The sequence below is a fragment of the Pinus tabuliformis genome, chromosome 9 (assembly GCF_031772625.1).
Source record: "Pinus tabuliformis cultivar Carrire ecotype Pingquan chromosome 9, CPIR1, whole genome shotgun sequence".
NCBI lineage: Eukaryota > Viridiplantae > Streptophyta > Pinopsida > Pinales > Pinaceae > Pinus > Pinus tabuliformis.
In genome coordinates this window covers 1,858,844,899-1,858,871,911 of record NC_142307.1, presented here as the reverse complement: position 1 = coordinate 1,858,871,911, position 27,013 = coordinate 1,858,844,899, and the positions used below count along the sequence as shown (strand labels likewise).

The 27,013-nt window shown below is 35.6% G+C and overlaps 1 pseudogene; it reads left to right on the top strand.

The window, feature by feature from the left end:
- LOC149156287 (importin subunit alpha-1a-like) overlaps positions 1-27,013 on the top strand; it is a 62,756-nt pseudogene that overhangs the window by 34,391 nt on the left and 1,352 nt on the right.

Sequence of the window (27,013 nt, the reverse complement as noted above, 5' to 3'; positions counted from 1 at the left end):
GGAGCTGAAGAGGGAATTCTATTCTGCTGGGAAGGAGATGCTGGATTGGAGCCCCATGGGTTGTATCTCTTCCTGAACCCTGTTACTTTCAATAAAGCTATCTTGATTCTTTCCTATATGCTGGTGTATTTTGTATGATTGCATTAGTGTATTTGATTTACTTCTAATCCTGAATCATTTATGAATATGTATATGTGCCTTTGTATTGTGTTCTCCTCTTGTCTCAAGTAGCTGTTCTCTTGTCATAGGTAGCTGTTCTCTTGTGACCTCGTGGGATTCAAGTAGCTGTTCTCTTGAGCAAGCGAGGAGGCGAGTAGCTATAGACACACAAAGGGGAAGAGGATCTAGATCGAGGGACAACCGGAAGACAACGGTAAGTCTGCCAATCTCCCCTCTTTCACATTTCATAAAGGAAGAAATCATAATAACTGTATTCGTTTGTTGCTAAGGCGTTGTCACACCTTAGGTGGATAGGATCGTCCTAAATAGGCATTTTTCCCCACAACAATGTGCCAAGCACCGGTCTTAGCTACACCGAACTTCACAAAAACCTTTATTGCGGAATGTGATTCTTCAGGAAATGGAATTGGTGTTGTTTTAATGCAAGATGAAAGACCCATTGCTTTTGAAAGTCGTCCAATCAAGGGAAAGTTTTTACACAAAGCTATTTATGAGAAGGAAATGTTGGCAATACTCCATGCACTTAAGAAATGGCGACCCTACCTAATGGGGAGACACTTCAAGGTAAAAACGGATCATGATAGCCTTAAACACTTTTTAGAACCAAGATTATCATCTGAAGAGCAACAAAAGTGGGTCACAAAGATGTTGGGTTATGACTTTGAAATCATCTACAAAAAAGGGAAGCAAAATGTGGTGGCAGATGCACTCTCAAGAAAGGATGATGATGTGGAAGCATTGTTGTGCGCCATTTCTATTAACCAACCAGATTGGATAAAAGAAGCAAGGGAGGAATGGAAGAATGATGAAGAAGTGTGGGCACTTATTCGAAACTTACAACAAGACTCCCGTACATCTGATACATTTAGCTGGCAAAATGATTCATTATGGTATAAAGATTGCTTATACCTTTGTAAGAATTCCCAACTAAAACAAAAGATTCTTATGGAATTGCACACTTCTCCCTTAGGAGGGCACTCAAGATTTTTAAAAACTTACCACAGGGTTAAGAGGGATTTTTTTTTGGATGGCCTTAAATCGGATATTCAAAATTTTGTGGCGGAATTTTTGGTTTGCCAACAAAATAAAGTTGAAACAATTAAGATACTGGGTCTATTACAACTTCTATCCAACAATTAAGATACCGGGTCTATTACAACTTCTATCTATTCCAAGCCAACGTTGGGAGGAGGTTCCAATGGATTTTATCATAGGTTTGCCCAAGTCTGAGGGAAAGAGTGTCATCATGGTGGTAGTTGACAAACTTACCAAGTATGCACACTTTTGTGCATCATCACATCCATTTAAATCCAGTACAGTTTCTACTGCATTTATGGAAACAATTCAAAAGCTACATGGAAACCCAAAGATTATTGTAAGTGACAGAGATCCCATATTTACTGGAAATTTTCGGACATAATTTTTTTCTTGTCTTGGTACTCAGTTAGCTCATAGCTCATCTTATCATCCTCAATCTGATGGGCAAACTGAGATAGTAAACAAATGTTTGGAAGGATATCTTCATTGATTTGTATCTGATAAACAGACACAAAGCATCAAATGTTTGCCTCTTGCTAAATGGTGGTATAACACTTCCTTCCATACAACAACAAAAAGACCCCATTTATGGCACTTTATGGATATCAGCCACCATCCATCACATCATATTTAAGAGAAAATTCTAAGGTTCAGTGGAACATCACATCGAACGTCAACAACAAGTCCTCCAACTCTTAAAGGATAACCTCGTGTTGGCACATAATAGAATGAAACAACAGGCAGATCAACATCACAGCGAAAGAAGTTTTGATGTAGGTGATTGGGTATTCCTATGGATACAACCATATAAGAAAATGTCCCTCAAGCAAGCTAAGAAGGATAATAAATTATCGCCAAAGTGTTATGGTCTGTACAAGGTGTTGCAAAATACTGGTAATATGGCTTACAAATTGGAGCTTCCTGCAACTTCTCGATTGCATCGATTTTTCCAGGTTTCATGTTTAAAGAAGGTTATAGGGGACAAGCTCCCAGTTCAAACAATATTGCCAGAACTTGATGAGGAAGGAAAAGTTATATTGGAATCGGAAGCCATCACAGAAACAAGGAATCGATAGCTACGAAATCGATCAATTTCAAAGTATCTTATCAAGTGGAAGAACTTATCCGCTGAAGATTCCACATGGGAGGATGAAAATTTTATACAGAAGCATCCAAAACAACTCAAGTGTTGAGGACAACACTTTTTTGAAGGAGAGGGGCATGTTAGGTCCCTATAATACTAGTGATTACCCATTACTATTGTAGTTGTGCCCTTATCATTCCCATATTGTTATTACTGTGCCCCATAGAATCCCTCTATTTTTATTTTTGTGGCTTTATATTATTATTGTTAGGTCGGCTGGGTTATATTGTGACTCCTTAGACTCCTATATATAGAAAGGAGGTTTTGTCATTTGAATCATCCAAGAATTGTTCATTTATGTAATGTAAAGGAGGTTACACCCTTAAAGAGGTTGAATTCTAAGGCGTTGATCTATCCATTCTATCTTTTTTTGAGCTAGTTTCATAACAAAGGGATGCTACTACCCAGGTACTGCTACAGCATCTTCAGCGAGCCAGGGAGGGAGTGCTCCCAGAGGAGGTGGGAGTTGGTTTCCACCCGATTGAAGTTGATTCCCACCTGGAAGAGGAATGTTAGCCATATTGTGGATAGTGTTGTTTTGGTTGAAGGTTTACTTGAGACATTCTTTATTAGGATTTCCTAAATTGGGCTAGGGATTACCTTCAAAGAGTGGATCTTCAGGAATTTCTTCCCAGGGAGTGTCAATACTTTGCAAGGATTCAAGAACAATATCTTCAAGAGACGGGGCTACAGATGTCTTTTCATTTATGGAACAGATCCTTGGCTTTCTTTTAGTTGTCAGAGGTAAAAAATCAAAGATGGGGAGTTGAGAGAGGGAACGAGCGTAAGCCCGAGTAAGTATTCTGACTGGTTGTTCCTGAGTGACAGGATACTCCCATAGTGTCTCTTCTTCGAAATGAGTCTTTTACAAATGAGAGGAAGGGTCTTTTCAACCTTCATGATCCATGCATTAATCTTTTCGAGTCCATGCACAACATTTATAGATGAAATCATAAAATGTTGTGGACGGTGGTTCAGGGCCTCCTTCTAGCACCAACTTGTTGACATGGCGAATTTTTACTATACCAACAAGGGGAACTAACCTGATCACAGACCCCAATTAGATCTGCTTTCGTTTGGAGTGGATAATTCCAACGGGTTTTAAAGGACCCCGTGAACTGTTATAGATGTTGAGAGATTGCTTCCTGGAGGAAGACTTCAATTAAATCAACAAAAGGAAACAACTAACCTATATGTATCAAATCCTATCTAAACTACTTAAGATACTCTAATCTAGTCCTAACTATCCTAATCTATCCTACAGGAGCAAAAGAAGAGGTTAAATATCATATATAAATCCCAAGTCCAAATGAATCAATTACTGGTCCACATAAGAACAAGGTTGTATTAAATCCTAATCACAATCCAATTACTTATACAGGAATATACATTCCTTTCCATACAAATAACACTTACAATTGATGTTTAACAAAGTCTGGAATCAGCAACCTTTCATGAATTATCAATGCTATTGAATTACATTCAAATAACCAGGAATAACCATGAACTGCTAGTTATCAATATGCACAAAGAAAATCAAATTTGTCTTTGTACTAGCAACAACACATTGATTCTAAACATATGAGAGAAAAGGGAAATAAATCTGAAACAACTGGCTCATTCTTGAACCAAACAATCCTCTTTATTCATAATAAATCAAAGTTTTTTTCTCCAAACAAAAATCCCTACTCTCCTATTCAGAGGTAATACTTATGCAATAGGGAATGACCCTTAGTCTTCCATGACCTTTCATTTCCCCTCTTTTCATTACACAGATCAACATATACATATGAGAACGGTCGGTGAAATTGCTGACACATCAAGGTCAACTTTGGTGGAGCATTCTACTTCCTAGGGGAATGAATGGATGCCTTTGGAATGGAGAAAGACTGTGTATCATTTCTTTGGACCCATGTGGAGTGGCTATTATTCTCTATCTATTCCTGAAGGAAACTAAAGATGCTGCACTCATCATCCCACATCTGGCATGCTTTGTGATGTATCTGGAAGTGATGACATATTGATAGATCAGCGCTGTCATGTGTGCTTCTACTGAACTGAGGGAGTTCCTGATGCGGGAGCATGTGACTCAGAGGGAAAAATCTTCCAACTTATTCGCAAAATCCAAAAAAATCTACAGGCAAGGGAGTGGGGTCCTTTAGCCTACAATATCCATGTTTTTTTTAGTTAAAGATAGAATACATTCTAGAAATAAAACATGCTATAGTAAAGCTTTCACGCTTTAAATCATTCCTGTAAAGCATGCTTTTGTAATGGATAAGGACCGAGAGGGCCTATCCTTTAATTATAAATAAAAAGGCAGCGATACTCTTATCAGAGAAGAGAGGAGCGAGTGCCAAAGCATTATTATTTGAAACTTTTCTCTCGGCGTTTCTAATCCAATGGTTTCTGATAATATGCATGCATAGCTTATTATCCTGTGCATTGACAGTGTTGAATCGTTTTACTGTTTTCCGCATGATGCCTACACTGTGTAATTAAACATTGGAGTCGTTTCCCTTTCATTTATGCATCCACAGGCTTTCAATCATATTTTACAATTTCCGCATATACTTCTGTTTACATTAAGAATTCATGCAATTTTTCTTTAAGCGGCACTGTAGCGGACGTGAATTATTATCAATATTGGTTCTTACCCTTATCGGGTCCGAACCAATATCGCATCGCATCGGAAGGCTTTATAACAGTGGAGTGTGCAAGCTCCGAAATATTGGAGCCGAATTATTATAGAACACGGCATATAAGAGTTTCGGGTCCGAAAGGAACCCGTAACACGACCAAGTGGGTGAGCTCCGAAATCCGGAGCCGAAATACAATAGACTGGAGTTTAATGCATATCGGGTCCGCAAGGGTTAGGACTGTACGCCCATAAATGGAGCTGAAATTTTATGCATAGCAGTTGAAGGGTTGTCGGGTCCGCAAAGCCCATTACATTAGCAAACTGCCGAAAGGGGAACCGCCGATATAAATCAGACCCGAATTCAATATAGAGGGGAGTATAAGAGGCATCGGATCCGCAGCCTTTCAGAGGCCTTGAACCATAGATTCCGCCGATAGCTATTGCCGATGTGATATTGCATCGGGGAAAAAAGGAAAGGGACAATATAAAGCGCCGATAATGTTTTAAAGTAATTCCTTTGGAATTACTGCTCCGATGGTATTATAAAGCAATTATTTTAAGAATTACTGCGTGGATAAAGCCGCTGATAGAGGGGTTTGGATATATAATCCCTCCTTAAGGCCTCCTATAGTATTTTGGCGTAATTCTTTTAGAATTACAGCCCAAGGGGAATAAAGCCACTGTTTCTATAATTAAGCAAGATTTGTGGGTCCAGAAGAATAAATGAAGCTATCAGTTAATGACTGACATGCATAGAGAACCTGAAAGAGAAGCTGACCCAGACATTGAAGAGATTGTGGCCAGATTCAGAAAGTTATCCCTAACGTCTACACCCGCGCCATCATCAGTGGTATCAGAGCCATCAACTGACATTGAATTGAATCTCAGGAGCAGGAGAAGGATGCCTTTTAGAGTTGGAAGAGGACGAGGACGTGGTGGAAGAGGACGACCTGTTACAAACGCTGAATTAATGGAAACAGTAGAAGAGCTGCAAACTAGATTGGATGCGTTAACTTCAGATAGAAACATAGACGATGGAGATGTTAGTGAACCCGAGGTTGAAGCTACAGAAGAGGAGGAAGCTGTACAGGTTACTCCTGAGATGAGGTTCTTTCAGTCAGTGTTGAAATCCACAACCAGGCCAAAGACTGAGGTACCGGTATACCAAGGAGGACTGAATCTAGAAGAATTGATAGACTCGATTAATAGCATGGATAAATTCTTCGATTATGAAGAAACAGAATATGAGAAGAAAGTGAAGTTTGTTGTCACCAAGTTAAAAGGCCATGCAGCGCTCTGGTGGGATGGTGTGCAGGCAGAAAGGAAGAGACTTAGCAAGCAACCAATCAAGAACTAGAGCAGAATGGTAACAAAGTTAAGAGGTAAGTTTTTGCCAAGTAATTATCAGCAAACATTGTTTATACAAATGCAAAATCTAGGACAGAGATCTTTGACAGTAAAAGAATATAGAGAAGAGTTCTATAAAGTCAGCATAAGAGCTGGAGAAGCCCAAGATACAGATGAGAAGGTGGCCAGATATATGAATGGTCTCTAGATGGACATTCAAGATGAGATAAGTTTGTTGTCTCCTAAAACACTAGAGGAAGCTTATCAGATAGCACTGAAAGCTGAAGAAAAACTCATGAGGAAGCAGTCTGCCAGAGGGAGAGGGACTTCCAGAGGAAAAGGAAGTCAAGGTGGTAGAGGAAGATCTACAACACCTAAAGATGGAGCTAGCAATAGCTCAACCCAGCATGCACCCACAGGAGGTGACGCAAGAGGCAAAGGGAGTTTTTCTAGAGGAAGAGGAGGCAGAGGAAGAGGCTGAGAAATAAGATGTTACAGATGTAACAAGCTGGGACATAGAGCTTTCGAGTGCCTAGAGAATGAAGAAACAAAGCATAGGAATGAAATTGTTGCTTAAGCTGAGGGAGAAGTACTAGTGGCAGCAGTAGCGGAAGAAGAAAATACACCAGAAAGAGGAGAATCTCTAGTAGTTAACAAAGTTCTACTTAAGCCAGCAAAGGAGGTGGCTGAACCACCACAAAGGAAGACTTTATTTAGGACAATATGTAAAGTCCAAGGGAAATGTTTCCAGATGATCATTGATAGTGGCAGCACTGATAATTTGGTCTCTACAAAAGTAGTGGAGAAATTGAGGCTGAAGACAATGAAGCATCCAACACCTTATAAAGTTTCATGGTTGCAAAAGGGACATCAACTATTAGTAAGTGAACAGTGTGAAGTGGAATTTCAAGTGGGCAAGTATAAAGATAAAATTGTTTGTGATGTGATGCCAATGGACGTGTGTCACATATTGCTTGGAAGACCTTGGCAATATGATAGAGGAGCTATACATGATAGGAAAAGAAACACCTACAAGTTTGGAAAGGATGGTGTTAATCATACGTTGTTTCCTCTGCAAGAAGAAGATGTACCGGGACAGAAGACTGATCCAAAAACTCTGTTACGTGGAGGAAAGGAATACTTGAAGCAGATTGAAGAAAATGAGGTAAATTTTGCTGTAATTTGCAAGCCCAAGGTAATAATGTCTTCTACTAAAGTTTTTGATTTACCCATTGAAATTCAAGAAATGCTGGAGAAATATTGTGATATTATTGTTGATGATTTGCCTAATGAATTACCGCCACTTCGAAGAATCAGTCATCATATAGATTTTATTCTTGGAGCAAGCCTACCTAACAAAGCAGCATATAGGATGACTCCTGTAGAAAATGAAGAAGTGACAAGGGACTGATCAGAGAAACCCTGAGTCCTTGCGCAGTGCCAACAGTGCTGAGCCCAAAGAAAGGTGGAGGCTGGAGAATGTGCACAGATTCGAGAGATGTCAATAAAATCACAATCAAGTACAGATTTCCGTTACCCAGAATTGAAGATTTAATGGATTGCTTGTCTGGAGCAAAATATTTCTCAAAATTGGATCTTAAAAGTGGGTATCATCAGATAAGGATAAGAGAGGGGGATAAATGGAAAACCGCTTTTAAGACCAATGAAGGATTATATGAATGGAGAGTGATGCCTTTTGGGTTGTCAAATGCACCAACTACATTCATGAGGCTTATGAATGAAGTTATTAAAGAATTCATTGGTAAATTTGTAATAGTATATCTGGACGATATATTAGTCTATAGCAGGTCCAAGGAGGAGCACTTGAGGCACTTAAATTATGCTTACAGAAGCTACAACAAGAAAAACTATTACTGAATTTGAAGAAGTGTTTATTCATGAAAGAGGAGCTGGTGTACTTGGGATTTGTTATTTCAGCTGAAGGGTTGAAGATGGATCCAGAAAAGATCAAAGCAATTATGGAGTGGCCTTCACCCAAAAGTGTTTTTCAGGTAAGGAGTTTTCATGGTCTTGCTAGTTTTTACAGAAAATTCATTAAGAATTTTAGTAAGATTAATGCACTTATTATTGAGACCATAAATAAGGATAAACAACCATTTAAATGGACTGCCGAAGCAGAGAAAAATTTTCAGCTGTTAAAGAAGAAAATAACTGAAAAGCTTGTTTTGGTTCTTCCTGATTTTAACAAAACTTTTCAAGTTAAGTGTGATGTCAGCGCAGAAGCATTTGGAGGAGTTTTAAGCCAAGAAGATAGACCAATAGCTTATTTCGGCGAAAAGCTAAATGATGCAAAAAAGAAGTATTCTTCTTATGATAAGGAGTTTTACGTAGTTGTACAGGAATTAAAGAAATGGAGGCATTATTTAATGTCAAAAGAATTCATTCTTTATACAGATAACCATGCATTGTAGTTTATAATGCAACAACCAAAACTCAGTCGGAGACATGCTAAATGGGTAGAATATCTTCAAGGTTTTCATTTTTTGCTGAAGCATATAACAGGGCAGTCAAACAAAGTTGTAGATGCCTTAAGTAGAAGAAATGTATTGCTTCAAGAAAGTCAAATCCAAGTGTTGGGTTTTGATTTTTTTAAGGAATTATATGAGACCGATTCAGATTTTAAAGAGGCATTTGAGGCTTGTAAAAATCCTGTTCTAGCAGATAGGAGCAAGTGGCTGGACTATTTCCTACAAGATGGACTGTTATTTAAGAAAAATCAGCTGTGCATACCAAACTATTCAATGAGAGAGAATTTAATCAAAGAGAAACACAGTGGAGGACTTGCAGGACATTTTGGTACAGAAAAGACTTTTGAGCAACTCAACAGATTTTATTTCTGGCCGAAAATGAAATCTGAAGTGGAGAAGTATGTAAGAAATTGTAAAGTCTGCCAATATGCAAAAGGAAGGAGCCAGAACACGGGGTTGTATATTCCATTGCCAATTCCAGATTGGCCTTGGGATATGGTAAGTATGGATTTTGTACTGGGATTACCAAAGACTCAAAGAGGTTATGATTCAATTTTTGTTGTAGTGGACAGATTTTCAAAAATGGCACACTTTATTCCATGTTATAAAACTAGTGATGCTTCTCACATTGCTAATTTGTTTTTTAAAGAAATTGTAAGATTGCATGGATTGCCCAAAAGCATTGTTTCAAATAGGGATTCAAAGTTCGTTGGACATTTCTGGAGAAAACTATGGAAGAAGCTGGGAACTAAATTAAATTTCAGTTCTGCCTATCATTCACAAACTGATGGACAGACTGAAGTTGTGAACAGAAGTTTAGGCAATCTTTTGAGGAGCCTTACTGTAGAACATCCAAAACAATGGGATCAAGTGTTACCACAAGTTGAATATGCCTATAATGACTCACCACAGGAGCACAGGATAGAGCCCATTCCATATTGTTTATGGAATGCATCCAAGGGGAATATCTGAATTAAGGAATTTGGTAAAAGAAGAAATGAGAAGTGTAGAGGGTGAAGACTTTGCTTCAATAATGCAGGCGATACATGAACAGGTGAAACAACAGCTGCAGGATAGCAACACCAGGTATAAAACTAGAGCAGATATGAGGAGAAGAGAAGTAAACTTTGAAGTTGGGGATCTGGTTTTAGCACATCTCAGAAAGGAAAGATTTCCAAAGGGGGAGTATAATAAGTTAAAATCCAAGAAAATTGGACCATGCAGAATACTGAGGAAATTCTCTGCAAATGCTTATGAGATTGAATTACCACCTGATGTGGGAATATCACCAATTTTTAATGTTGCAGAATTGTATAAGTATGAGAATGAAACTGCAGATGATACAGCACAGGATCAGGGGACTCCAAAAATTAACTGGGTAAAACAGTTACCTACAGCAAAGAATTTACAGCCAAAAAGAATTCTGGACAAGAAAGTGCATAAGAAGACAAGGGGACGAGAGTACTTCCAGTATCTAGTAAAATGGAAGGGACAGCCAATCGCTGAAGCTACTTGGGTTACAGAAGACGTTCTACAGAAACTGGGCAAATCTGTAGACGAACTCATGGACAAAAGCCCTTGAAGAATTTTGTCCTCAGGAGTCTGATGCAGGAGCATGTGACTCAGAGGGAAAAATTCTTCCAACTTATTCGAAAAATCCAAAAAAATCTACAGGCAAGGGAGTGGGGTCCTTTAGCCTGCAATTTCCATGTTTTTTTAGTTAAAGATAGAATAAATTCAAGAAATAAAACATGCTATAGTAAAGCTTTCATGCTTTAAATCATTCCTATAAAGCATGCTTTTGTAACGGATAAGGACCGAGAGGGCCTATCCTTTAACTATAAATAAAGAGACAGCGATACTCTTATCAGAGAAGAGAGGAGCGAGTGCCAAAGCATTATTATTCGAAACGTTTCTCTCTGCATTTATAATCCATTGGTTTCTGATAATATGCATGCATATCTTATTATCTTGTGCATTTACCGTGTTGAATCGTTTTACTGTTTTCCGCATGATGCCTACACTGTGTAATTAAACATTAGAGTCGTTCCCCTTTCATTTATGCATCCACAGACTTTCAATCATATTTTACAATTTCCGCATATACTTCTGTTTACATTAAGAATTCATGCAATTTTTCTTTAAGCGCCACTGTAGCAGACGGGAATTATTATCAATATTGGTTCTTACCCTTATTGGGTCCGAACCAATATGGCATCGCATCGGAAGGCTTTATAACAGTGGACTGTGCAAGTTTCGAAATATCGGAGCCGAATTATTATAGAACATGGCATATAAGAGTTTCGGGTCCGAAAGGAACCCGTAACACGACCAAGTGGGCGAGCTCCGAAATCCGGAGCTGAAATACAATAGACTGGAGTTTCATGCATATCGGGTCTGCAAGGGTTAGGATTGTACGCCCATAAACGGAGCCGAAATTTTATGCATAGCAGTTGAAGGGGGTCGTCGGGTCCGCAAGGCCCATTACATTAGCGAACTGCCGAAAGGGGAACCGCCGATATACATCAGACCTGAATTCAATATAGAGGGGAGTATAAGAGGCATCGGGTCCGCGGCCTTTCAGAGGCCTTGCACCATAGATTCCGCCGATAGCTATCGCCGATGCGATATCACATCGGCGAAAAAAGGAAAGGGACAATATAAAGAACCAATAATGTTTTAAAGTAATTCCTTTGGAATTACTGCTCCGATGGTATTATAAAGCAATTCTTTTAAGAATTACTGTGTGGATAAAGCCGTCGATAGAGTGGTTTGGATATATAATCTCTCCTTAAGGCCTCCTATAGTATTTTGGCATAATTCTTTTAGAATTACAACCCAAGTGGAATAAAGCCAATGTTTTTATAATTAAGCAAGATTTGTGGGTCCAGAAGAATAAATGAAGCTATCAGTTAATGACTGACATGCATAGAAAACCTGAAAGAGAAGCTAACCTGGACATTGAAGAGATTGTCGCCAGATTCGGGAAGTTATCCCTAACGTCTGCACCCGCGCCATCTGTTCCTCCATTATTCACTATGGCAGTCTGTATTCCCTTTTGCAAAGTGTGTTTTCAATATCGACACTGGTGGTGCGAAGGTGTCATCTAGATATAGCTTACATTTATCCGTTACTGGGTTTGCTTGAATTTACCTACATAAATAATTAATATCAGCTATGATTATGTGAATGTGACAAAAATGCTTAAAAAACACAGATCTTGCCTTCATTAAGCCTTTATAACATCAAAAGGAACAAGCGTGAAAGAATCGCCCCCTAGTTTTTAACTCATGCATTGATTAAGTCCCGCAAGAGAAAATCCAATTTACACTGAAAACCATTGCATAACACATAACTGGATCTGAAACCTGGACTTGAAATATTCTAGGCAACACATTACTTCAGTGAAGAGTAGAGAGACTAGTGTTTAAGAGTAAATCTAACGAAAAGCAAAAGATTAACGACGTAGGGAGGAAGTGGTTTCTCGTACCCCAAGTGGTATTTCAGAAGGGGTCTAAGTGGTAACCGGTATTGCGAGGAATCCTTCGATTCCATTCTTCAAGTGACACGTGGCAGCTATGATTAAAGAGGATACCACTTTTTAGGTGGGTATTCCTCAAGCAACTTGTTCACCCAAAATACGAATGGACTGCTGGATCCACGAAGGATAGATCAACGGTGGAGGGACTTGACATAGGAAAACACAGAAAACCCCATGGCTAGGCCATGCAGCTAGACTTCAAATTTTATGAGCCCCATTTAATAATCCCTTCAGATCTGCAACATAAGCTTTCCCTTTCGAAAACCTCAGCAAACAACATATTATCGAATGCACAAGAAAACATAGGAAAACAATGGCCGGACCCTAAGGGCCGAACTTGAAAATTTATGCACCCGCATTGATAGTTATCGGCAGGTCTGGTATGTAGTGGTCTACCTTATATACAAGCCCTGGAACCCGATGATTACGATACATGATAGGGCTCTGAACCCCATGTGTCTATATATATATATATATATATATATATATATATCTATGTGTGTGTGTGTGTGTGTTAATACTACCGACGGGTCCGCAATAACAGGCTTGCCTTTTAAAAATTGGGACTTCAACGTTTTTTGAAAAATAAAAGAATATATGGAAAAACCCGTGTTTAGCCATTAGGCCAAAGTTGAAATATTATATGCCTGGATCTATAATCATCGCTGCGTCTGGATGATAGCGGTGTTCCTTGTATATAGACCTCGGACCCCACCGATAGTGATATGCGATATGGCTTCGGACCCGATATATATGAACTATGGTTAATAATGCCATTGGGCCCGAAGTATACTGGCACGCCTTTTATATAAGCCCCGGACCTGTCGATAGTGATGTACGATATGGCTCTAGACCTGGAATATATAAATTTGGGTTGATGACGCCGTCGGGTCTGGAAGAGAGAAGTGCACAATGTTGATTGCGATAGGCCAAAAAGGGGTGATTTATGCATATTTGTGAAGCGTTTCCATTGTAAAGGGTTATAATGGGAATAACATGCGATAGAAGGTTTTTGAGGATTCGAAAGGTTCAAATGGAGGAAATGAATGGAGGGTTAGGAAGGGTTAGAGATGAATCATGCAGCAGATATTCAAAGAGGGGGGCTCAACCATTAGGAATTGACAATTTGACTTAGCAACGAGTTAAAGTCTCTGGGATAAAACAGATCATTCGAAGAGGTGAGAGATCAACTTTAGGGGACCGATTCAAAATTTCTACCAAGGTAGGTTTTGATAGGGTCGTGGTTGTGGCCACAACAAGCAGAAAGACAGTATTAAGTTTAAGAGTACCATCCCAACAACTCATTCAAATTCTAATGGGTGAAATTTTGCAACTTAAGGTGTACCTTAATGTACATATCCATCGAGATATAGATGGGGTTTTGTTAATACCTCACAAATAGGAACCTTTCAAATCTGTAGAAGGATTTTAGATATTGAAAATGTACTTCTTATGGTAATTGATAAGATTAAACTGATGTATTTGTTTCAACTATATATAAACAAACTATACATTCTTTATGAAATGATAAACAAATTTAATGTGGTGGTGCTAAATGCAGTTGAAGTAGAAATAGAGAAATTCAGAGAAGCCTAATGAATAACGAGAATTATGCAATAGATTCAGAACATGATTGTATGAATTAATAGACAAATTATTGATAAACTGAAAATGTTTCACATTAATACATATTATGATGATCTAAGGATCTTATGCTAGTAATAAAATAATACATGCACCAGATAATGTGTGACATATAAAAGGTTCTAGAAGAGAGACAATAATAAACCATGCAACAACTCATTGTTAAATCATTAGGATGCTTTAACCATATTGGATGGCTAAGTGGTATTCGTAAACAAGAATGTGTTGTACAAAGATAATTGATTTCAATAAAGTGATATCTAGCAATTGTCAATTTGAAAACAAGCAATATGGGAAAATTCTACTTGTTAGATTGTATTGATAGTGTTGTCTAGGTTTGAATAGGACAATATAAAAATTATTGCATAAACAATTTGATTTATGGAATTTAACAATTGACTTTGTTTCCAAGAAATGAATTTCATTCTAGCAAGTCAGGATCTAGTGTTAAGGTGGGGTATCAACATGATAAGGGCTCAAGATTACACCGTGATATACAAATTACCGTGGGAAGTAAGAGATTGGGGAATGTGAAAGCATTATAACCTTCAGTCATAACTATTTTATAAGACGTGTGTGTATTTACATACTAATTGTTCGATTGATTTTTAATATACATTGAGTTAGTCACAACCAACAAGGTGTTGGAAGTGGTGTTAAAAAGAGAAAACATGAAATCATATGACATAACCAATTTATATGTGGAGTACTTTTGTGTACCAAATGATTATTTTCTTGGATAAAGACAATGGTAAGGTTACGAGACTCAAATATAACATTGAATTCCATACTAGAGTAACTATCATAGTCAATAATTTGCCTTATGATCAAGCGAAGGTCATATTCTGCTTTTATTAAATCCTTGTCTATGGGACAGATTCAATCCCAAAAACTCAAGGTTATTGGTTTTGTAAAATTGTATTATGCATCCATGTTATCATTTGCTAAAAATTTCTTGCAACCACAAGATACATGAAAAATATTAGCTAAATAAAAGAAGTCGAACGAGTCCATGAATTCCTTATTCTCCAATCGACAAACCAAACATGGTTTGATTGGACTTACCTAAAAGTAGTGTGAATGAAAAATTACAGAAATTTTTAGCATAATACTAACATGGTTGAAAGCATGTGGATGAAGTATATGTTGTGCAGGTGATGTTATGGGAATTTGGTATTGGGTACAGCTGTACAGGTGGTATTGTATACAAATGATACATATGGTACTGGTACGAATGCATGAAGTGCAAGATCATATATGACATGTATTGCATATGTGTGTCATGCACACCATGTGTAGGTGCACATGGTTGAGGAGAAGTCACTGGATGATTGCCTGGTGTGGAAATCGATCTAGAGTGCGTACAAAGGAAAGAAAAAGGTGGAAACTAAGGATAAGTATCAATATTTTATTTCAGTCTTAGTATACATATGACATATGATCCTGATTTATGGTGGTTACATAAGGGTTATGATTTTGATGGTTATGTGTGAGCTAACCTGTTATGATATTTTATACATGTTGATTTGTCAAATGTGCTAGTTTGACTTGTTGTGACTAATGCAGGGAAATGACAGGAAGCAAGTGTTCAGCAAGAACACAAATGCATTGGAGGAACATGCATTTCTTATTATTATTTAAATAAGCTCGAAACTAAGGAATCATAGATAAAGGGTGGGAAACATTAACCCATGGTTGCTTATGTAACAAACAAAAATGAGTTTTTTTCATATGAAAATCTCTCACCAAATTGATTGAAACAAATGTATAGGTAGCGATGGAAGGAAATTGTTGGTAGAACTCCTTTATAACGGATGTATCAGAAGATCTGATTGAGGAGGCAAGGCCACAAGAACCTGAAAAATCAGAAACAACTACCTGTGGATGAGGAAATAAATTGCAAGATGTTGTAATACACCAAGGACGATGTAAATTTAAATGGGGGAGTATGTAACACCCCTTCTTTGTATGTAACACTCTATTGACCTAAGCTAAGAAAATCTAGGTTTGATATGTAACAATGAAAGTAAATACTTTATTATTAAATAAAATAATTTAATCACCTCGAGAAGCAAGGCACCAAGAGATGAGATTCCTACCAAATCCCATTGGTGAATGGGAATGGATAATTCTTCCATGAGAAGACTTCTACGTCCAAATCTAGATAATCTTAATGGATTTGGAGATAAATATCCATTAAGCTACTTAGCTAGAGAAAGATGCTAAGTTAAGAAAAAACATAAAATCCTTAGGGGAGATAAAGGAAATCTTTTATGAGCATAAGCCTTGTGGGAGATAAAGGGGAGATTTTCTAGGAAAAGCATAGGTAAATGGATAAAAAAAATCCATAAAAGTGAGACGCCACTAATGGAAACCATATCATGAAAGAGGTTATTAAATACCCATTGAAGAGATCAACAAGAGGCAGTTAATCCATGGAAAGAACTCTCGGCTCGGGGGTGAACTGGAGGAAGTCAGTTCTAGGTTGGGTGGTGGTGCTCGGTTTTCCAAGTGACAGTCCTTGTAGTTAATATGGTTTAATGGCATGGATATTTTGTATGTTGACCTCTTAATTTTTATGTTGTTGAATCTCTCAGCATATGTGTATAGTTGCCTGTGTTAACTTTTTTATGGGATGATTATAGACGGATGCATGGGATAACTATTGAATATAAATTTAATCAAAATTAAATTTAGTGAAGGAACATATTATGTGGTTATTATTATAGTAACAAGGAGGTATGTCCCAAGAGTATGTGTTTTTTTTTTAAGTTGTTAAGGGGGTATGTGACATTAGGGAAGTATTTTCCTAGGGTCTTTTTTCTTGAAAAAAGAAAAACAAACCTTCTGTGAAAACTATCAAAAACACGAAATGTGTCTCTTTTCGTATTTGTGAAGACTTCATAAATAGTCGGTGCTTATTTTTTTGAGTAGATGACTTGCGTTGAGTGCAATGGAAAGGAGCATGTTAACATTGTTTCTTAGGTGATCTAGTAGGGTTGATGGAAAGGTACTTATTGAGTCTTCTCGACTTCAGGAATTAAAAATTTTCCATTTCACAAATTGAATTGGCTAAAAGCGGCCAATCTGCGCCAAAAATTGTTGTTGAACATAAAAGGTACTCAAGCCAGAAATTACGAGTATGTGGAAATTAAGAGTTTCACAATTGAATGGTTTCGAAGTATAATTAAAAAAAACTATATTTGTAATTTTCGTTATTCCTATTTGTTTATAGTCATAACAATAATTTCATTTTTGAATTCTTTGTCGGGTGATTGGGATTCTTCGAGAGTCGTGGAGGGAAGTTTTCTTCTGTGGTATGGGGATTTTGTTTGCTTTTGGGAACAAGAGTACGAGATTGTAGTTGAGTTTTGTGTCATGTTTTCAGGCCTAGGTGATGGATTGGGGCCTTCTTCTAGGTAGCCTAGTGAATTTCTTCCACTGGCTCCCCCAAAAACCCTCCAAATGGAAACATTGTCTACGGTTTGTTCCAGAGAGCCAATCCCCTCCAAATGGCAACACAGTCTGATGCTCCTTAGGTTCTAATTAAATTAGATGGACAAGGCGAAGCTAGTATACTTGTTAAGTTAGTCTACAATTAATTCATAGTAGGCTTTTCATATATTTAGTTGATCATTAGTGTCTTGTAGTTTACAGGGCTATGGTGAGCCTTTTCAAGGGTGCCAATGGAACTCCTTTTTTTTTCCTCACACCTTTCTTTTCCTTTCTAGACCTATAACTATAAATGAATTAAATGTTTTTCTTCAACAAAAATATTTGTTTTCTACAAGCCTTGCACTCAAAGGCCATTACCTAGAAAGTGTTTTTTGTGTCGTGATTCACTGAAGCCTTTTTCTCAACAAAAATATTTGTTCTCCTCTGAGCCCTAAAATAAATTGTCTTTAACTACTATTTCTAATTTAGTTTCACTTTGTTGAGTGCTTGCCTTATCCTCCATGGATAACAAAAAACTTCAAAAATAATCTTAAAGTGAACATATGTTTTTTTTCGTAAGTATGAGTACACGCATAGGAATTTATGTGCTCTATAAGTAAACAAGCATCCACTGAACAAAATTTGTTGATGGAATATTGTGTGAAAATCATCTAAGTGATTTCATTCAAAATAAATTATATTCAACTGGACTCAACTGGCCTCGAGGATAAAACTTAACCAGGGCCAAGTGTGAACCCTAGGAGAGCCACCTATTGCATGGAGTGTTTAATTTTTTCTCTGTTTTGACATTAATCCATTACCAATTAAATTTGAGGTATAGATTGGCCTTCAGTAAAAAACCAAGGTATTTGAAGCTCGTGTCTAAGGCTGTCATAGGGAATTGTAAAGGGTCATTGATGTATTGGTGGCATGTCCCTGTTTTTTTGTATTGCTCTTCTTAACTATATGGAGTAATGTGATTTCTTATTACTTAGGTGATTAGCATAGATATGGGCATATGAAGTTTAGTAATCATCATTGGTGGTTTCATTACCTTATTAATCACAAGAATTAAGGGTAATAATACTAGTTGTAATTACTAAGTTTTGTATTACACATACATGATTGGATTGTATAAACCTTATTGTAAATAATTCCACATTATCAATGCCATAATAAAGGAAGATCACTAATCATAGGATTCAATGTTAATAGCTCATTGGAACAACATGATAAGATAAAATATACTAGTGATTGTAGAGAGCTTACCATTAGGGGAATTTTGAGGTCTAAAATGGGCCTCCTAAGGAAATTATAAAATAATAGTGGAAATAATAAAATAAGATTAGATTATATCATCAAATTTTAGAGTGAAAAAAAGAAAAAACTATTTTTTCAACTTATCTCCCTATGGGTTTACTCAAATTTCAAGCGGAAAAAATCATTGGATACATAATTTGATTCCTCATTCAAAGAGTACCCATCTTGCGTACTTTTGATGGACCCCGCTACAATAAAATTGAGAAATACATGAAAAACTTGATTGCAATCATGTGTTTTCATGTTTCCTCATTTTTTGTGTAACAAGGTCCATCAAAAGTATGTAACATGGGTACTTCTTGGATGAGGAATCACATTTTTCATCCAACGAATACTCCCACTCGAAATTTGAGTAAAACCTTAGGGATATAAGTTGAAAATCTAGTTTTATTATTTTTTATTCTTTTTACTTTTTTACTCCAAAAATTGTAAAATCATCCTCCATGGTTGATGTCATCATATTGAATCCGATTCATTCTTATAAAGTTTATTTTGGTTGTACATTTTTCTTAGGAGGCCCATTTTAGACCTCAAAATTCCCCTAATATCAAACAAAGATAATAAGCTTGCATATCCTTATTATCACAATACAATATCCATAAGTATTTAACTCATAGAAGCTCTATTAAAGCGAGTAGTATAACTAAGGAATCAATGGGAATAAATCTATCACTGTTTTTACTTGGGATTTACCTATTATGTGTACGATTTGAAATTTAATATTGTCACCTTAGTTTCTTCCCATTGCAGTATTTTCAATGTGTTTTATTTGATATTATAAGTTATATTGTGTTTTACTATGTGATTCTTATGTTAAAAAAAAACTTCAGTGCTAATTTATGTATCTTAAGAGCTTAAGGGTTAAGGCCCCATGAGGTGTGGGATGCACAAATATTTCTGTGTATTTTTCCCATGCTATTGAGTTTACTATGTTGATGGTTTGCAAAGCCAAAGCAACAACAAACTAGGTTTTTATTGTTATAATAAGTGCTACATTACTTGCTGCACGGAGTTTTACATATTACAATCATAGTCATTCTAAGAGAAGGCAGATGACAACAAAAATCAAGGTGAAGAATAGAGTCATTGAGCAAGGGAGCTTGAGTCATTAAGTATTGATCTTGAGTCATTAAGGTGATGATTGTGTTTTCTTGTTGAGTTGTCTAATATTTACAAGAGTTGTGTTGTTACAACTTGCTTGTGATTTGAGAGACAATTGTTTTCATGCCCATTACTCCTTTGTTACTTTATTGAATTAACTTGAGATGGCATTCATGTGTGGATGTCCAACAGTGGATGGACAATTCATCCATTGGAAGTCTATTTCACAAATATGCATAATTCAAAACAAATATACAGATGATAGACATATTTTATATATTATCATTGTCCTTTGGTTATGAAAGAAACGAGTCTCATAACAACAACTCTTTTATTCATGATATTGTGTTTCAGGGCAATGTTGATAAATAGATTATAATGCTTCTACTATTTTCATGCATGTAGCTACCTCTGAATTTCTTTCCAAGTTGTTATAGTTTGAATTACTTTTGTTTCAAAGGGCATGCTTAAGGATTGTTCAGTTCTTGAGGCTGTTTCATTCAGATATGAGTTGATTTTCATTTGGAAAGTAGAGACTAAAAAATTATATTGTTTGGAAAAGAGAAAGAATCACAATCATTGAAGTACAAACATTATGTTGTAATGATGATCAAGGATCTGACACGGGCTTAACATATTGGTTTTCTATGAGATATAATTGATGAACCAAGGAGAAATGTTTAACAAACTATAACAACAAGCATCTAATAAAAATGAGAAAAAAAAGCATACCACGTGCTAATGAGAAATATAAGCATAAGAGTTTTTTTTTTTTAATTAGAAATAATAGTGTAACAGTAAAAGTTATCGTTGACTAAACAAACTCTTCGATAAAAGTACATTTGTTGCATGCTTGTGTTAAATGTCACTGAGAGGTAATTTTTATGATCAATAGATAATTTTTCACATAGAAACATTTTAGAATAGTGTTCACTGTGTTGAGAAAGGACATGTCTCATTGTACACAATTGTTGACCCAATTGTTTAACATGTGCAATGCCAGTTGCCTTTCAGTAGCAAGAGTGGGGCCAAAGAAACCAATGAAAATTGTTGTTGAACAAGATGTCCATGCTAAAATTAGTTGTCTAAGCCAATTCTTTCACTTTATACATGCTTTGAAACAAAGAGGGCTATTACTACAAAATAATGTAGAGGATATACTATTGATGATTTGAGCAAGATTTTCCATTTTTATACTAGCCATCTAGTAGGAAACATTGATGTAGGTGAAGCAATACACTAGGGTACTAATTGGCATGCAAGATAACATTTCTTTTAGTATTCCAATATATTAAGAATCACTTTTCGAAGCCAAAGTTGAGACAACTATATTTTCATAGATTTCGTTTCCTTGAAGATACATTGTATGAATGCTTGAAATTCAAAAGTGAAAGGACCAGAAGTTGTATGGATAGAGAAAGGTCAGTAGGTAAAAAATACTTCTCGGGAAGAATGCATTTATAATATGTAAACTAGAATCAAAGTGAAGAATAAATTCATTAAGCATGGGAGCTTTTCAATTGTTAAAAGCAACCCTTGTTAACAATTCGAGGTAGAATTGAGAGACAGCCAAAATGTTCTACCATCATCTAAGAAAAAGTCTTTTGGAAAAAATTGCAGAATGTTACATCAATGAAATCAGAGTTGTGTAAACCAATGCTTTCACTTTGTGCATGTTTTTAAACAAAGAGGGATATTCCCACAAAATAATGTAGATGATATATTATTCATTACCCATGTACCAATGCAAACTAGGATAATTGCAGTTTTGTGGACAATTAATTTTCTCAAGAGCCTTGTAAGTTTCTACAGATCATGTAGGATATTTTTCTAATAGAAAAAAGGAGGACAGTAGGAAAATAACTGCTCTGGCTTAGGCTTAGAGTACGAGATGATTTTTTAGGTGTGAATGGTCTACACAATGATTTTGATGATCACAATTATACCTCGATATAGGCACTATAGGCCTTCCCATAGGTATTGAAAAACTAGATAACACTACACCTAGGAAACTTGTACTAGGCACACAATACTTTAATGTCACAAGCCCTCTAGAAGTTGTTGTGGCTATACATTCCCATACTGATGCCCAAAGAATTTAGATGGAAATATTAGAAAAAGAACCAGTGCAAAATTTGAATAGTGAAAAATAGAATATTTATTGTACAACAAGTCCTCTTATCTCCAAGGACACACCAGTACCAAGAACTATATATACATAAATATTTTCCCTTGGTTTTATGAAAGTAGTTGAAAGGAAGGTGAGAATAAATGCAACCGTTGACTAGCCTCTATAAGGTGCAATAGTTGCCCTACTACTGCTTAAGTAATTCAACAACTTCCCTTAATCATAGGCATCTACAATGGATATGTAGATCTAGAAAATTTGACCATTGTAATCTTGGTTTCTCTTAGTATCACTACAACTGTCATATATAAAATCCCCTATAATAGCTAACAAATGTGCACAATTCTTTTGTCTTATATTACCATGAAAATATATTTTTTATGTGTGAGATCATATTCAATGAGTTTGAATCTATGGCCCTGGGGGGCCATGACCATGTGCTATAGGGAAAAATCCTACTGCAATTTTCTCCTTAAAACTTCTAATTTTGGTTTATTGATTGGAATGTGATCCACCCTTGGAGCTATCAAAATTTATCATAATGGAATAAGGTTCAATTCACAGTGAATTCTACATGACTATACCTAAGAATATCTAGGATGCCATGTCCCAAGAGATTCATCCCTCTCATGCTTAAAATATGTGTATTTTATGTTAAAAAAACAAATTGTATTGAAGGTATAGATGAGACTGCACCTGTCTATGTTGTAGTGGGGGCAAAAGACTTTAATGTTCCAAGCCCTCTAGAACCGATTGTAAGTATAAATGACCTTGATAATCCCAAGAAATGCAATGTCAATATTAGGATAACAATTAGTGTTAAATTTGAATAATAGGAAATAGAGTATCTATTGAACAGAAAGTCCTATTATAAGAAAAAACAAATGATTGTTGAGATCTTTGTATAAATGAATGTTTTCTCTTGATTTTATGAAAATAGTTAACAAGTAAGTTAGCATAAATGCAACAGTTCACCTGCTACTACGACAGGATCCAACAACTCTGCTTCTACTGCTGAAGTTATTCAACAACTTTCCTTAATCATAAGCATCTAAATTGAATATCTAAATCTAGGAAATTTAATCTGTGCCACCTTGCCCCCTGTTAGTAGAATCACAATTGTAACATCTATAAACCCCTTGAAGTAAGTAATATAGGGCTTACTATAACAACAATACATTGTTTCAATATTGATTCTCTCTTTCTTATCATGGTAGTCTACTTAGGTAGTTTGAAGTGACAATGCACAAGCTCCAGTCGAACACATAATTCTTTCCTACTATATTGGCAAGAAGGAAACTTTTTCTATGTGAGATTATACTCTACAAGTTTGAATCTGTGATCCTAGGACACTATTATTATGTGAACATAATAGGACGCAGGCTCACTCCCATTCTGTGCATAATAGGAGCCAAGCTCACTCCCATTCTCTGCTTAAGTCTTGAAACTTTGATTTCTTGGTTAGAATGTCATCCAACCTTAGATATGTGAAAATTTAGCACAAAAACACAAGGTTCACGTCACATTACATTATGTATAGCTAGACATAAAAATCCCCATAATCACATGTCCCACAAGATTCACCTCACTCCAACTTAAAAAATTGTGAGTTTTTGTTAAAAAAATATCTCAATTTCAAATAATGGAAAGCAAAATATATTTGAAAAATAAGTTCCACTATGAAAAATGACAAACAACCAATGAAGTGTCTATATAACTAAATGTTCTATTTCCTTTATTTATTCAGTTCATAATTGCATAAGGATAAATGCATTGTGTACTTAGTGTAACACCTGGACCTAGAGTATCCAATTCAAGTTTCTTTGTGAATACTTCCAAAATGTAGGTCTCTTGTTTCTTAAAATAAAAATGTTATTAGGTACACCATACAATTGTTTCCCTAGTACACAATAGCTACTATCACTTAATACACAATTGTCAGCTTTTAGATAAAGATAATTTTTCTATTGTGAAATATTCTATGCTTATCTTATTAAATAGTTAATGACATGTGTGATCTCAGGCTATATGCTTTAGTTGTAACAATAGCCAATAGCATATCATTATCTCTTTGTAGTTCTCTAATTTCATTTGAAATTTTTTATATTGATTGACTTGTCAATAGAGAAAAAATTCCTTGATTGTTCACAATGTTAATGATTTTCCTCCCTACAAAAAGCAACTTGCAAAAGAAAGAGCTCAAGCACCATATGTACCTGAAACTTATTTTCCCATTGTTCGTCTTCCTTTTTATAAACTATAACATTTCTTCTTACAATAGATAAGATCCATAGTCATTTAAATGCTTTTGTCTTGACACTTTTAAATGCTTTAAGAAAAATCTTCTGAAAAAATCACATTGACAACTTAGGGTCAACGTTAATTGAGGTGGCCTCTACTGTCAAGCTTCCCTTTATCCAAGGGACTATGGACAATATTTCCAGCATTCTCAGTAGGCATAAGGTCGTTTCCAACTTTAGACCCTTAAAAACTATTTGTGGATATTTAATATTGGTCAAAGGCCATGTGGATCGTGAAGACATGAAGAGTTTTTATTTGATTCCATGCTCCTGTGGAACCCCCTATTGGATAGAGGGGTCGTTACATATATTAGAGGACTCAAGAGAACGCAACTAACCCTAGATATTGTAATCCTCACTCCTCTGCTTTAGAGGAACATGCCCAAAATACTAAACACCATATTTGTTTAGAGGACTCCAAGGTCCTCGCGACCATTTCCATCACTGTAAATTAAGGGAAGGCATCAAAATTGAGAAGATAGTTCATACTCTTAATAAGGATGATGGATGGAGTATTAATGGTTCTTGGGTCCCTTCCCTTTGTTCCTAATCCTCTTTTGTTTTTTATCCTTGTCTTGTCATGGTTATTCATTTTCTAGTAATTCATTTTTCCATTTTCTCCATGCTAGTATCTAATTTGATTTTAATATATATATATATATATATATATATATATATATATCATTACTTATATATTTTATTTATTAGTTAATTTTGATTATTGTTGAATTTTATTATTATATTAAAATTTGAGTTATGAATAGCTATTATTTTATTAAATAACCATAGTAATTAATATTAGATAATTAAAAATAGAAAAAAATTAATAAATAAATTAGGAATTGTCAAAAATTAGATTATTAATTCATTAAATTAAAATTTGTTTGTTTTAATTAATTCTAGAATCCTATAACGTTCTATTTTTCATTTTATAATATTTAACTTAGTGACAGTGAAACATGTCGACCCTAATTTGTCAATGTGATTTTTTCAGAAGATTTTTCTTAAATCATGAATCATAGAAGCCTCGAATCAAAGACTTTTAAATGTGATTTTCTGATCTTTGTTGGCATTCCAAATTTTATACTTTCAGTGCGAAAGCTGACAATATGACATTATTCCTTTATGGTCATTTAGTATAGTGCTAATCTTTTTTGTAACTTAGTTTCATGACCATTGTACTCGTTTAAATGAACAAAAAAAACTTTCAGCAAACATAACTTGAATAAAATGTCTACATTTCGAAATTACTAGGCTATTCAGGCTACTTCTTGTTGTAATTGCAAATATGGCATTCACTATACAATTTAATAGAAACATCTTTGTATCCTAAAAATTTTGGACTTAATATGGTAAAATGTTTGAGTCATCTAAATGTTGCAATGTTGGGGTTGGACTTTGCATTTAGAATTTTTCAAGAAACATCCGCGTTAAAATTGTTGATCAAGTACAAAAAGGAATATTGAAACCAAGAGAGCACTTCCTCTTGGTAATTTTGTGCAATTTTGTAGAGGAGAATTTACAAGCATTTTTATTTGGCACCACATGCAAAAATTTGTCCCAACAGGCTCATCAAAATCATCAATTACTAGGAGCTCCTATGTGGTAAACCTCTTTCTCAAATCTTTTGCTTTCAAATTTCCATTCCATGTTTCACAGTTCTGACATTTTGGATCTCCATGCATCAGAATCTCTTAGAATGGAAATTCAATTCTTTATGCTTGGAATAAATCTACATATGCCCTATGCATCCAGGATTCAAGAATAAATGTGTCAAGCATTCCTTAGTCATTCTCTAGCCGATTAATAATATTATTAATAGTTTCTTAAACTTTTCTTTGTAGCATTAATCATTGTTAACATGCTAAGTCAAAAAAATCTGAAATTCATGCTGCTAGTTATCGCTAATTCCATCTCATTCAATATGTTTCTCTAGGTATTTTCATGACAGTGACTCCACCTTGATTAAATTTGTGAAATCGAGTTTGGTTGGCATGTTTCTTTCCTAGTAAATGAATTTTATCATGATACCACTTAGTTGTCTTGAAGCCAAGATGGTCAAGCTTCATGTGGTCAAGTGGTAAATCGAGACAAAACCCCATTAGAATGTTCTTTTACTAATGTAGCCAATTGTTGTAATATGCCTAGTTAAAATGTTACAATATGTTGTGATAAATCTAGTTTAATAAGTTTAGATGATTTATTCCATATATTAAATCTTGTTTTGAACCCAACATGGTCTAGTTGGATGTGATGAAGTGATAAATCGACACCAATCCTCCTTGGAATGTGTTGTTTTATTAGTGTATCCATTTTCTATGATACACCAAGTTTAGTTGTTGATGGATAGCCAAACTGGATATGGTAAAATGGTAAACCAACACCAATCCCCCTTAGAATATGTTGTTTTGTTAATACGTCCAATTTTTGTGAGACACCCTATTCAGTTGTTGTGATATCTTGTGATAACTCTAGTTAAATTAGTCTAGGTAGTTTGTTTTAAGGATTAAATCTCAATGGAATTTGTACCCCTAGATTGTGATATCTACTCTTAAAGTTATAGTCCTATTTGTCAACATTGAATCTTCAAAATGGTCAAGCATATTGTGATTAGGGGGTAAATGAAAGATTTGGGATTAGTATCCCCACAGATCTTCGTATTGTGTTAATTTAGACTTTTTTCTCATACCATTACATAAATGAAC